This window comes from Sinohyriopsis cumingii, chromosome 18, assembly GCF_028554795.1.
Source record: "Sinohyriopsis cumingii isolate HCF-2022 chromosome 18, ASM2855479v2, whole genome shotgun sequence".
NCBI classification, from domain to species: Eukaryota; Metazoa; Mollusca; class Bivalvia; order Unionida; family Unionidae; genus Sinohyriopsis; species Sinohyriopsis cumingii.
The window spans coordinates 81,094,524-81,107,893 of record NC_142978.1 but is presented as its reverse complement, the minus strand read 5'-3'; the positions used below and the strand labels follow the sequence as shown (position 1 = coordinate 81,107,893).

At 33.5% G+C, this 13,370-nt stretch overlaps 1 protein-coding gene across 7 annotated transcripts in view; it reads left to right on the top strand.

Moving 5' to 3' along the window:
- The window catches only part of LOC149777150 (uncharacterized), a 228,279-nt gene that overhangs the window by 179,125 nt on the left and 35,784 nt on the right, over positions 1 to 13,370 (top strand). The gene's annotated exons all lie outside the window — the stretch shown is intronic.

The following is a 13,370-nucleotide window of genomic DNA, read 5'->3' as shown; positions in this document are numbered from 1 at the left end:
TTACACTGTTATAAGTTTTTCATTTCATTTTCGTTGCTGTCTCGAACTTAATGTTAAACACATAACACTATAGACGTATTAACTTTTCGAAATATTATCATCAAGCAACTGTTAAAAGATCAGTGCCATGCTCCGCCAAATGATTGCATATTTGCATAATTGCAGGTATTGAGATATTTCGTTTTGTCAATACGGTAGCTGACACAGTAATACTATTGTATGTTTGTCAATTTTCTGTTCTATTTTATGATCTTGTATTATCATGAATTTGTTTAATCTGATGTAATCTCTTTTTAAGAGGAAATAAAGTCAGTCAGTCAGTCAGTCAGTCAGTCATACATACATACATACATACATACATACATATCAAAACAGTTATATTCTTCATATGTACCTAATAATGTGAAGACAGAAATACATTATTCTAATATGTCACTACTTCAGTGTCATCTATGCCAACTTATGGGCTTCATTTATGATACATTAACCGACCAGAAAATGATTAGTTCGACCATTTTCGTGAACTTGTATGTTTTCAATTTTGATTAATATCAGTGGAGAGCTGAAAATACAACTTTGAATTCATAAGGATTGACGTCCTTTTGTATGGAGAGCGAGAGAAAGGGGTGGGGGACGATACAAATAAATAGCCAGATGATTTCATTCCTCATGATGGGTTTTAATTTGCACATTTTTACAGCTGATTGGTGCATATGTGCTTTTTATAAACACGGCTTTGCACGCATGAGATATTCCACACAAAACTTCCTAGGCTTTATTGCCTTTCATTCTGTCTGGGTTATAAATGTTTCGTTTTAATGCACCAGTTCTAAAGAAACCATTATAAATAATGTCATCCATAACATAAATTAACAATAGGGAACATAAGGACATCAACTCAGAAATTAACACGAGTGAAAAGAATGTTAAACCCATGTACAGCAAGGTGGCTGGTAGATGGAATATTCCTCTTTCCATTTAAGTTTTGGTAATACATCGATTTTGCACATTCAATTATGCGTTCTAGCAACAAATGTATTCACTTGCTGAAAAGTTATAGCACTTTTGTCCCCTCTTTATTCGTCTGTCGAGATCACATTTTTATTCGTACAACTTGAATAACCTGTCTGCAAGGTAAGTAATAAATTGTCGTCACTCTTTCATGCTTTCAGACTAGGGCACGTGACTAGATACTTTGAGGAAAATGCCTTGGTTCCTTTGAGCCAGCTAATGACTCTAGGACCATATGCTAGGGAATATGCATTGTAATTACCCGTCATCCCTGTTAAATCATTGTCTCAGACTGGTACTCAAATGTATTTACTCAAATATGCATTATTCTAAAAACCAGAGCGACGTAGCTGTCAATATGCGGAATTGCCAAGTTAATTTGCACACGCTTACTTATGTTTCTGAAATAATATACGCTCTGTATCTTTCGTTATCCACAAATAGAATAGTTGTGGTTTCCAAAATGAAGTTGTTGGGCGTGTTTCGGGGGAAAAATATGATTCAGCGTGTTGTACTTGCTTCAAATATTGCATTCTTTTTACCGCAATTGAACTAGAAATTCCTTGAAGACATGGCCATTTTGATTAGGGCCATTTTGGAAAACTGGCTGAAGCTGGCTAGTAGGTAAAAGAATCAAAGCAAATTGGAGTCTTGAAGAAAGTATATTGCGAAAAATAATATAGGTTTCAAACGAAGGCAATCTTTGAAGGTAACAAGATTTAATATTAAGAACTTGTATTCTTTGCCAAATCTGTATAAAGATAATGATGTAAACATGAACGTATAGATCAAATATGATTTGTTATTTGGTCCACATCCTTTGCATTTTAAGAGTTGTGTATATGCGTGCGTGCGTGTGTGCGTAAGTGTGTGTTTGTGTTTCCACTATACTGATGATAAATGTCAAAACGTGTCGAATTTTCTTACCTTTTTTAAAAACTTATATCCATTATGTTAACAGAATTAATTTGACACACTGACAAACCGTAGCATCTGAGACATCCTAAACTTTTGCAATTTGCATTTCTTATATCTTTTACAACTTGACACTATTTTGGGGATATGTTCTTTTCCTACATTAATACCGGATATTGCATTGTCTGCTAAAACAATGATATGTTAATGAGTGGTGTGGACCTATTCTGTCTCAGTAACTTATATGTTTGACATTTTGTCAGCTGTTTGACGCTGTCTGAAAACATAGCAAGTACGATTCACCAATACGTCATAGTGGGTTTATCGTTGCTGTCCAGAAAGTAAGGGAAAATAACTTCTAAGAGACACTAACGGTGTCGAGTCAGATTTCAGTTTCATGTCTCAAATGTATTGCATTTCTCTTCATTTGTTGTAGTTCAAAAAGTGCTCCTTTTTGTTGCTACATGTGTATTTTCTGTTGGCACACTCAATCAAGCATCGTATTGCATGATGTGGAATCTATTATTTCATATTCACTTGTAAAAACTAATGGAATGAACAATTTCGCATTAACATATGAAAATATAGGAGTGAAAAGAATATGAAAATTATCTTGCCAATTAGTTTCTATATTTTACATTAAAGTATATAATAAATAGTCAGTATTACTCTGTCGAGCTGTTAAAGTTCCTATAGCAGATATCTATTCACAATTGTAAACTCTGAAAAAGCAGTCTTATTTATATCTCGCAGACTCTCCTGCAAGATGTGGGACAAACAAATCTGCTTTTGTGCCGCAATACGCGTTCATGAGATTGCATCTGCACCAGAAAAAGGAAACAATATATGCTCCTACAAGACATTGTTGCTTGGGATTCACATATTCAGATTGTGAATATATGAGTAGTGTATTTTTTCATTTTTTAAAACCGATACCGAAACCAAACAACCCCCGACAAGAAGTGCCAACGTTGGATACATGCTATTGGAAAGTATTTTTTTACTGCTGACAAAATCACAAGATGGACGTATATCAGCAGTAATATGTTCGTAGGTGGAAGGGAGGGGGTCCAGAAAATAAATAAAAAAATAAAACATCTCTACCCTACCCAGCAAGACTCACGCCAAAATCAGGTTTAATATTTAAGTCTATTTAAAACAAAAAAAATTAGACGTCATGAGTGGGGTAGAATTGTTTGTTAATCACTGTCTGTGTTAGTAACGCAGAGTGTTTCAACTCCATGTCACAGAGGCTGATCCAAGATTGAAAAAGAGACGATTCAAGCAAAACAATTAAATGAAAACTTAATTTTTATCTTTTCAATAAATCAAATATGAAAATAAACATGAAATATAATTGAACTGAGTAACTTGATAGCATAATTGAACATTGACCAGTTCAATATTTGCAATTTTGTATGTTGTCCTGAACCTGACTTTTCCCGGTAGGTTATATATATATATATATATATATATATATATATATATATATATATATATATATATATATATATATATATATATATATATATATATATATATATATATATATATATGTGTGTGTGTGTGTGTGTGTGTGTGTGTGTGTGTGTATGTGTGTGTGTGTGTGTGTGTGTGTGTAATGGAGTTCTTATATAAAACGGACGTACTCGTTGGTCTTCTGGCTCTATATTCACAATATTCAAGCTCAAAGACCCAATACATTGGCATTCGGTACCTTTAATTGTTATTACGTTAGACTCCTTAAAATCTGCTGGTGCTCTTAAGATAAACCCTTCTCCTAGACTACTAAACATCAAGGACCCAGATAACCTGGCCCCTTCGACATGAAATTTTACTCGATTCGAAATCTTACTTGAAGATATTCCGACCAATCGGAACGCTGAAATTTTCGATTGCTTTAACTATTTATCGTCATGTTCTGTTGATAACTAAGATTCATACCCAAAATATGCTGTGAATTATTTTAAAACACATTTTCTTTAGTCTTTATAAAACGTATTGTGCTTAGATAGTTGTTGCGTTAGTTTTTAGTATATGTCTAGTATATATGCACTTAATGACCGACTTTTAAAGAATTATGAACATTGTTGTGTGTACAAGTTTGCAAGAGTACTCGGAACAGAATTGAACTATCGGGCTCCAACTCTTTCCTAGTACTGCAGCACACGATTGTAAACCGCGCGTGATATATATTTCTCTCCGTCGGTCACAAATGGAATGATTGTAATACATATGAACATTTAGTAAACGTATTGTATTCTTCTGTTGGGTTTAATGGGACTAAGTGTTATATCATTTGCCACAAATATCTTGCATTCGTAACTCATGAGGTTCTCGTTTTCATATATATATATATATATATATATATATATATATATATATATATATATATATATATATATATATATATATATAAGACGACAAATGAATCTCCAGTAAACGTTTGGTAATTTACTATACGTATGAACAGACGACAAATTAATCGCCACTCATTTTTTAAAAGTTTGAATGATTTCCATCTAAAGCAACTGCAATGGATCGCTCAAGATAGATTTCTCAATTTGAATTTAAAATATGAGATGCAGGCTGATACTAAACACCACACAGTGTGCAACCATATCTGTAGTGTCATAGGAAAAACATAATCGATATTTCCTTTCGCTGAAAGAGGCAGTTGATTAAGAATCAGTAATTTCTTGTATCATTTTTGGGGGGTGTTTGATGAAGGTGATGTTGAGAGACATCTATCTGACTATCTTGGAAATATAAACCGAGAAAACAGGAAGTTGGGTACATTACAAGATCGTCAAGATCAATTTGAGCAGTATGAAGGTTAATAGCTGATGAGACTTCAAGGTCATTTTGTGCCATATGAAGTTAAGTACTTTCTGAAATCTTCAAAATATTTTGTGTGCAATGTGACGATGATTACCTTCTGAGACCTTCCAGATGGCTGAGACATTCAAGATGGCTGAGACATTCAAGATCATTTTGTGCAGTCTGAGGTTTCAATTAGTCAAAGAATGCTAGCAAAATTTACAATGCTTGAAAGGAATCTGAAATTTTAGTAACGAAATAGGACCCTCGGATGACGAAGTGAGTGCCAGAGTTGAAGAGATTAAGATATTTGTTCAGTTGTACTGTATGAAAATTTGCTATGTTACAAATGGTCGCTAGAAGTTGTATGGTTTGTAACGAATGAGGGAAGCTCAGAGTGATATTCGTTGATGAAATCAAAAACAATGGTTGCCTGATTGTTATGGATTTCATGCCATTTTTAAGCACATGGCGGACAGTTTATTTGGTGGAGGAAGACACCCCGGAAAACCCCGAGCACCACCGACCCACGGGAAGCTACTGGCAAGTTCTCTCAAATACCCACGCTGGCTGAAACTGAGAGGCGAACCCACGCAGACAAGGAAGATGTCAGTGATCTGTCTAGGCGCCTTAGACCACGCGGCCACCCAATGCACATGAAATCAAAAGATAACAAAAAAATGCTCCATTTGTGAATATTGGATACGCAGAAGATTTCTTGTTTGGGGTACAACCGTGCAAGTCCAAACATTAAAATTTATGTTTCACAATTGGCATTTTATGCTTAAGTCTCTGTTAAGAAGACATTGAAGAAATTATTTAGACAACTCAGATGCAGTGTATAAGGAATTAATTCAAACACTCGCGTGTTACTGTAAATAACCGTCAGTTGTTAATTTATCACCTTTCCTTAAAACAAGAAGATCGTATATTTCACTAATTTATATTTTTGTGTAAATCTTGTTACCCCTGGTTACTATATCTTTGTGATGGCGAAATGTCTGCCAGAGTCGATATGTATGAAAGTGGTATGAAATCACAATGTTTATATTTGCGAGATTATTTCCAGCCTAATAGACTTTAATCAAAGTAATTTCGTTTCGATCACTATAAATTGTTTGCAATTGAAATTTGTAGCACCGATTTTTCCGAATTTTTATGGTGTTTTAATGAGGATTTATGTTTTCCTGGCACTGAAGCATATTATATGCAGTATAGATACTGTAATGGGTTATTATCGAATTACCATATCAGAACCTGTGTTCCAAAATATCCTGTTTTGTATGATGGTGGATCACAACACGTCACTGAACTCTTTACTTAGGCAGTAATTTGAAGAAGCTTCAAAGTCCGTCAAGCCATAGTTTATTTAAATGGCGTCAACCATAGTTTTGTTAACGTCAGATTTTGCTTTGATAACAACAGGATGAGTTGATTGCTTCTTTACCGAAAACCAAGAAATTTTCAATAGATCATAAAAAAATGATAGCGTCTTCTTTGTAATAGCTCTGCTGATTGGGCCTGTCTAATTAAATTAGCCAATAAGATTCGGAAGCTGCGCTTGTGCAAAGGAGTCAGAAGTCAGTTGTCTTAAATTAGCCACATACGTTTGAGATGCAGTCTTATGACATTGTGCTTTTGAATTAAAATTGAATCCCAACAATATTTGTTTGAAAGGTATCAACAAAGAACACATTTTATACACTAATCGATCGAAGGAGGGATATGATTACTGGCTTCTTTGTTCGATTGGTGTTCGAATAATAAAGCGAAGAAAGGTCGTGCTCAACCAAACTAATAAAGTATATTTGCGAGGAAACACAAAGATAAGTCCAGACAGGAGTTATTGTCAGACACGGATAAAACGTCTGCTTCAATTAACAAGGGAAATTTCTGTTCTTCCTTTGCTACATATTGGAAAATTGCTGTGCGTTCTTCTGAGTGAAACTGCCTCTTCTGTCTTTGGTAGCAAGGTATCTGAGCAAAGGTAAGACTACTAAGATAATGAACATGACCGGGAAAAGGGTCTTACTTAAACTCAATCTCGTGCACCAAGATTCAAATGTGAGTACAAGATATTGTCTCATGCATTTGTTTAGCTTTGTGTAGATTGCTCAGAGTTATGTTATTGCTTTGAAACAGATAATGTAGATCGCCCAAAGTCATGCGATTGAGTTGCAGAAAGATCAGCATGGGCTTTATATTGGATTCTTTAACCCATTAATTTTTTGTACCCAGCATAATATAAAATTGCAAATAATTATCAAAGAACTCAATCTTTGTTTATGCAGCCAATTAAATTTCAGAATTTGGCAGAATATGCGAACACAAACTTTTTATAAAATATGTTCATAAGTGATGAACTGTATCTCTAAAAAAAGAGATACAAAGAGATTAAACTCTACTGTAACAAGTATTTATTTGGCAAAGTCATCATACTAATCATATGTCTCTCTCTCTCTCTCTCTCTCTCTCTCTCTCTCTCTCATATCAATGTTTTATCTTTATGTGAATAGTGAAGCGGATGTATTAATTAGTTATGTACACAGTCGATAGGAAGCATTAGTGTCTAATACAATAGGTTGACTTCAGAGACTTGTAATGAGGTTATGAAGTCCTATGAGTGAATGAAATAATACGAAACAAATTACTACAAACTTGTAATGGAAATTGTATGGATGCTTTAATGAGAATCGCAAATTAATATGAGTATTATAACTGAGCTTTGTATGTGTATTATGACTCAGATTTATAAGGGTATTATAACTCAGATTTATAAGGGTATTATAACTCAAATTTATAAGGGTATTATAACTCAAATGTAGATGGGTATTATAACTCAGAGGTGTGTATGGGTATTATAGCTCAAATGTATATGGCTATTATAACTCAAATATATATGGGTATTATAACTCAAATATATACGGGTATTATATTTCAACTTTATATGGGTATTATAACTCAAATGTATATGGCTATTATAACTCAAACATATATGGGTATTATAATTCAACTTTTTATGGGTATTATAACTCATATGTATATGGGTATTATAACTCAAATGTATATGGCTATTATAACTCAAATATATATGGGTATTATAATTCAACTTTATATGGGTGTTAAAACTCAGATTTATATGGGTATTATAACTCAAATATATATGGGTATTATAATTCAACTTTATATGGCTATTATAACTCAAACATATATGGGTATTATAACTCAAATGTATATGGCTATTATAACTCAAACATATATGGGTATTATAATTCAACTTTATATGGGTATTATAACTCATATGTATATGGGTATTATAACACATCTTTAAGGGTATTATAAATCGAATATATATGGGTAGTATAGCTCAACTTTATATAAGTCATATGTATATGCGTATTATAGCTCAACTTTACATGGGTAGTATAGCTCAAATGTATATGGGTATTATAACTCCCGAGTGTAAGTGATTCTTCTGAGAAAATTCCCGAGGTCTTCCGCTACAAATTTATGGGCATTTTTATGGCGCCTTCTCAATGGTTACATAAATGTATATGAAAGGATGCATAGTCTTCATTGTAAGACCTGTTCATCCTATGACAGCGAGACAGAGAGATGAAAATTTAAACACAAGCATCAGCGATATCATTTTTCTCTCACTGATATATTTCAACATCTGATTACGAAATATATATTCAATGTTAGTTATCTCAACTGAATATTAATTACATAAACGAACCAGCAAAAGAGATACTGCGTATTTATGCCAAGAATTAGCAAAGTACTGCACACCTGAAGCAGATATAAAGAATAAAACTAGCATGTAGTATCTAACATATTTGACTATGCCAAAAAGCAATTCGTCACATTTGTTTATAGTATATAATCGCTTATAAGTCGAGTCGAACGGCAACCAACAAAGCTCCTGATCTGCCGATGCATAATGCGCCTGCATATTAAGGTCTTTTGCCGTTTGTTCTACTCCTAACAAATTTCACATACCCAGATCTGCCGGCGCATTGTGCGATGGCAGATCTGGGTATGTGCAGTTTGCAGTTGTACCAGTGTTATAAGTGAGTATATACGGTACACCAAGCTTCAGAAGTCGGCATAGAATCAATTATTATCATTCTACTGGCGAGTAAAAATGAAAACTGCTTCGATATTGTTATAGTTATTATTCCACATTTGAAGAGTGATCTCCCTTTAAAGATTTTAGGTTCATATCTGTGTCCCATTTCGAACATTTTAAATTTTATCCCACCTTGATAAAAAGATATTTGATTTCTTTTACAGCCGTGTTAAAGCAATATTCATGTCTAAAGCATGTACGTTGTAAGTCATATGCTGTCAATGTGACTAATAGGAATATCCACACAATAGTTACTCCCTCGCCTAGACATTAATGTTTGGTTCATGGTTTTAATTATTTTGTCATGGTATCCGCTAAGGAATAAAAAAGAATACTTTAAGAAAGAATGTTTCTTGGGTTTAACTTTTCATTATACACGAATATAACTACACCTAATTCTCTTAAAGGTTACTAATTTAAGTTTTGATTCAATTAATGCCGATTAAAAGTGGTGTGGGGTCTTCAAGTGATGCCCTGTCCAAATTGATTCAAACAAGACGTCTTAACCCTTTCTAGCATTCAGGTCATCAAATTTCATCTCGGACTTTAAGATTTACTGGGTTTAGTTACTGGAAAGAACGTGAAGTTTAAATAGACGATCTGTTTTAAAGATACCGAGGGGTTTTACGACTTCAATTAAATTACGAATGTTAAACGCAACCCAAAACCACAAAGATAACACACACACAAATACACACACACACACACACACACACGTACACACACACACACACACATATATATATATATATATATATATATATATATATATATATATATATATATATATATATATATATATATATATATATATATATATATATATATATATATATATATATATATATATATATATATATATATATATATATATATATAAAGAAATGTTTCTCAACTTATCGATTAGGTTTACAGAAATGCCATAATTGAATTAGAGATTGTTTTATATCAAAATAATTATATTAAAAACAATTGCGAAAATATGGGCGTTTAAAGTTTTAAGGAATACCGCGACATGCCCTGTTTCCTTCACACCACCCCTAGCCTTGTTTCACAAAAGCATGTGCACCTAAGCTTTCGTGAGCTCAAAACACGTGCCACGGAATTTTCTATCTGTAAATCAGTTGATTCAGTATGTGTGCGTGGAGGAAGGACAATCTCTCAGTTAAAGAAAATATCTCGAGATGAAAGTGTTTAAAGTTTGATGTTGTTGTTGTTGTTGTAGAGTTTAACGCCATTTTTCAGCACACGATAGGCTATACATGGCGGCCAGTATTAATGGTGGAGGAAGAACCCGGGAAAACCCTGGAAAGAACCACCGACCCACGAGAAGCTACTGGCAAGCTTTCTCACATACCCACATTAGCCGAATCCGAGACCCACACAGACAGAGGTGAAATGGCAGTGATCCGTAACGGAGACCGCTTTAGACCACTCGGCCACTCGAGGGCCCCTTTAAAGTTTGTTAAAGTTTGAAGGAATGGTACGCGCTGTTTTAGCAAAATCAACCTTAACAAGGAATTGTTACCACATTTGGTTTAAAAATGTCATTTTTTTCTTTTGTAGTTACGATAACACTCACATGTTATATTCGAGTTGACATTAGTGTCTTTCACCGTTGACAATGTTTATATCTCTTCTATCGTCATAAAGTTGCAAACTACATTTTTAAATTAATTCTCAATATATTATGATTAATTATTTACAAAATACTTGATTATAAGTATTATGCACACCATCATTTTTTATCATATAAATTGAGTTCTGATGAAATATTGAACATTCGTCAATAATATGTCAAGATATAATATTTGTTTGTTATTTACTTTCTGTTTATTTACTCTCTCTCTCTCTCTCTCTCTCTCTCTGTTGACCACCGTATCAAGATAATAGCGAAAATCCACGAAAAGACGACAATAGAGGATTTTCGCTTATATAATACCACAACGTCTCTGGACCTATGAAGAATGATGGTAAATGTTAAGTCAAACCGACCAAAGGAAGAGAGAGAGAGAGAGAGAGAGAGAGAGAGAGAGAGAGAGAGCAATGTTAATTAGAGCATGATAATGACTTAGATCAACTTTAAATACATTAAAATATTTTAATTATCTCTTCTTGGTTCGTCGTTTAGCTTAGATTCTATTCCACTCTAATTTCCTTGCGCCTGTATGTCAATGCATTGATAAGCGTTCGGTATTAAAGAATTAATGTGTATGTAGGCCTAGTGCTCTACTTTCTTCATTAAAACTATCTTTCATATATAAATCATAAGTGTAACTTATATTGATTTAATCAATGTGAATAACAATAGAAACTCAGTTATGAACAATCAACTTATCAATATGAAAAGGTGATTGTGAATAGGCACAAAAATACAGAACTACATTTTGTAGCGGACACACTCGGCAGGTATACGAGTTCATTCACGCAGTCAATACACAGTTGCCTCTCGTCAATCTAACTCCGTTCAAAATGGCAAATATATGTATTTGTATGCGATACAAATAAAATGCATGTATAGCATGTACGCTGTATTAATGAAATACCACTCGTTGTATCAATTTTTCATTAAAAGGAAACTCGGCAAGCCTCGTTTCCTTTCAATGACAAATTTATACATCTCGTGGAATATCATTGATACAGCGTGCATACTACATACACACACTCACAAACACACACACACACACACACACACACACACACATATATATATATATATATATATATATATATATATATATATATATATATATATATATATATATATATATATATATATATATATATATATATATATATATATAACCGCTCCGGTGGTCTAGTGGTTAGAGCGTGGGCCTCGGATGCGGGAGGTTGTGGGTTTGGTCCCCGGCCGAGTCATACCAAAGACTTACAAAAATGGTACTAACAGCTGCCTCGCTTGGCGCTCAGCATTAAGAGGTTAGTGTTAGAACAGAGTTACGTATATTTGATTTAATTTAATTGTCTGTTTGTAAGTTTTAATTTTTTATTTTTAATTTCATTACATGTCAATGTAATGTAATTTTGTTTTGCTAAGAATTCGATGTTTTCCAGAAAATTAATTTAGTTCCCAACCTTGATTCAAAATTCATTGAGACAAATAAACATTTTGTTTTATTCTCGGAGTAAAATGATTGGTTTTATCAAGGTCATGCGTTATTTTATATGTAAACACTATCAATTTCGCAATTCTGGGTTTTCCGAAATTGCGCATTATTTAGGTTTTATACCGATGTCAATAGAGAAAATTAATGAGTTGGGCTTTTGGAGTTATAATTTTATTCAAATTATTTGGATTCTAAAAGATTAATTTTTTCCTGGAAATATCTGAGTGCTCATACAGAATTCTTGAACAAAGACATTTATTAAATTTTATTCGGAAATTCAAGCACTGGAATATTATTGACTGTAGAATAAGAAAGAACTGTAGACAATACAACATCATAGAGGCTACAGTATGCGTCATCGCCCTTTGGATTTTTCGTCGGAGACTCAAACTTGAATTCATTAGATCATTTCATCACTAGGACTTCCAAAAATTTAGTTCGTGCATTATTCTTAGATTATTTTTGGATTTGATTCTTAAAACCATAAGTTCTTATTTTTTAAATTTTTACAGTATTTTTCCAGGGAAATCAATTATTTGTTTAAATTTTCAAAGCTTGTCGTTTTCACTCTTTCTTTTGTTACTTGTTTATTAGAGCCTAAACACGTAACATAAGAACTGGTCGGCCTGGTGTCAGGATAATGTGGCTGGATGGGACATCATGATGCATATCTGTGGCATGACGCCTTGTGCTAGAATCACCATAAACTGCCACACTGCCGACGTCGTAGCGATATGACTGAAAAATTGTTCAAACTACGTTAAAAATCTAAGTCATACACACACAAACACTCAGCATATAAAGAATACATTGTAACACGCAAAGTGTCCCACTTTTTATCCAATCAAATCCCTCCAGCGTGAGTCTAGCGTGAGGTCTTGAGATCCATGTTTCCCCTGTATACAAGAACCTTAAGACAACAGTCGTTGTCAAGTGAAGGGATTTTCAAACGCCCATATAATAGAAAATAAATCTTAAATTAACCTGGTGACCAAACATCACGAAACTCTAAATTCACACTTGCATGGGTTTTTTCTCTTCACATCAGTAAGCCTTTCCAGTAGAGGTTTAAGTACGTTACGCCATGCCCCATAGATGCAAATACTTAACTAAAATAAAAATATGTTCCGTATCAGATTACTTAACACATATACATTAGAATATCTCTATAGTTCCTTATGTTCAGGAATCAGGAGTGACCATTTTGCGATACTAGTCTATGCTACAGCAAAGTCTCTTGAATACTGTACATTGTGATGTCTGCACCTTGATATTGGGTTTGAAAAATATCTTCCCAACACCGAATCCCATAAACAAGAAAAGCGACTAAATTCGAACTAACTTATAAATGCAGATGTAAAATA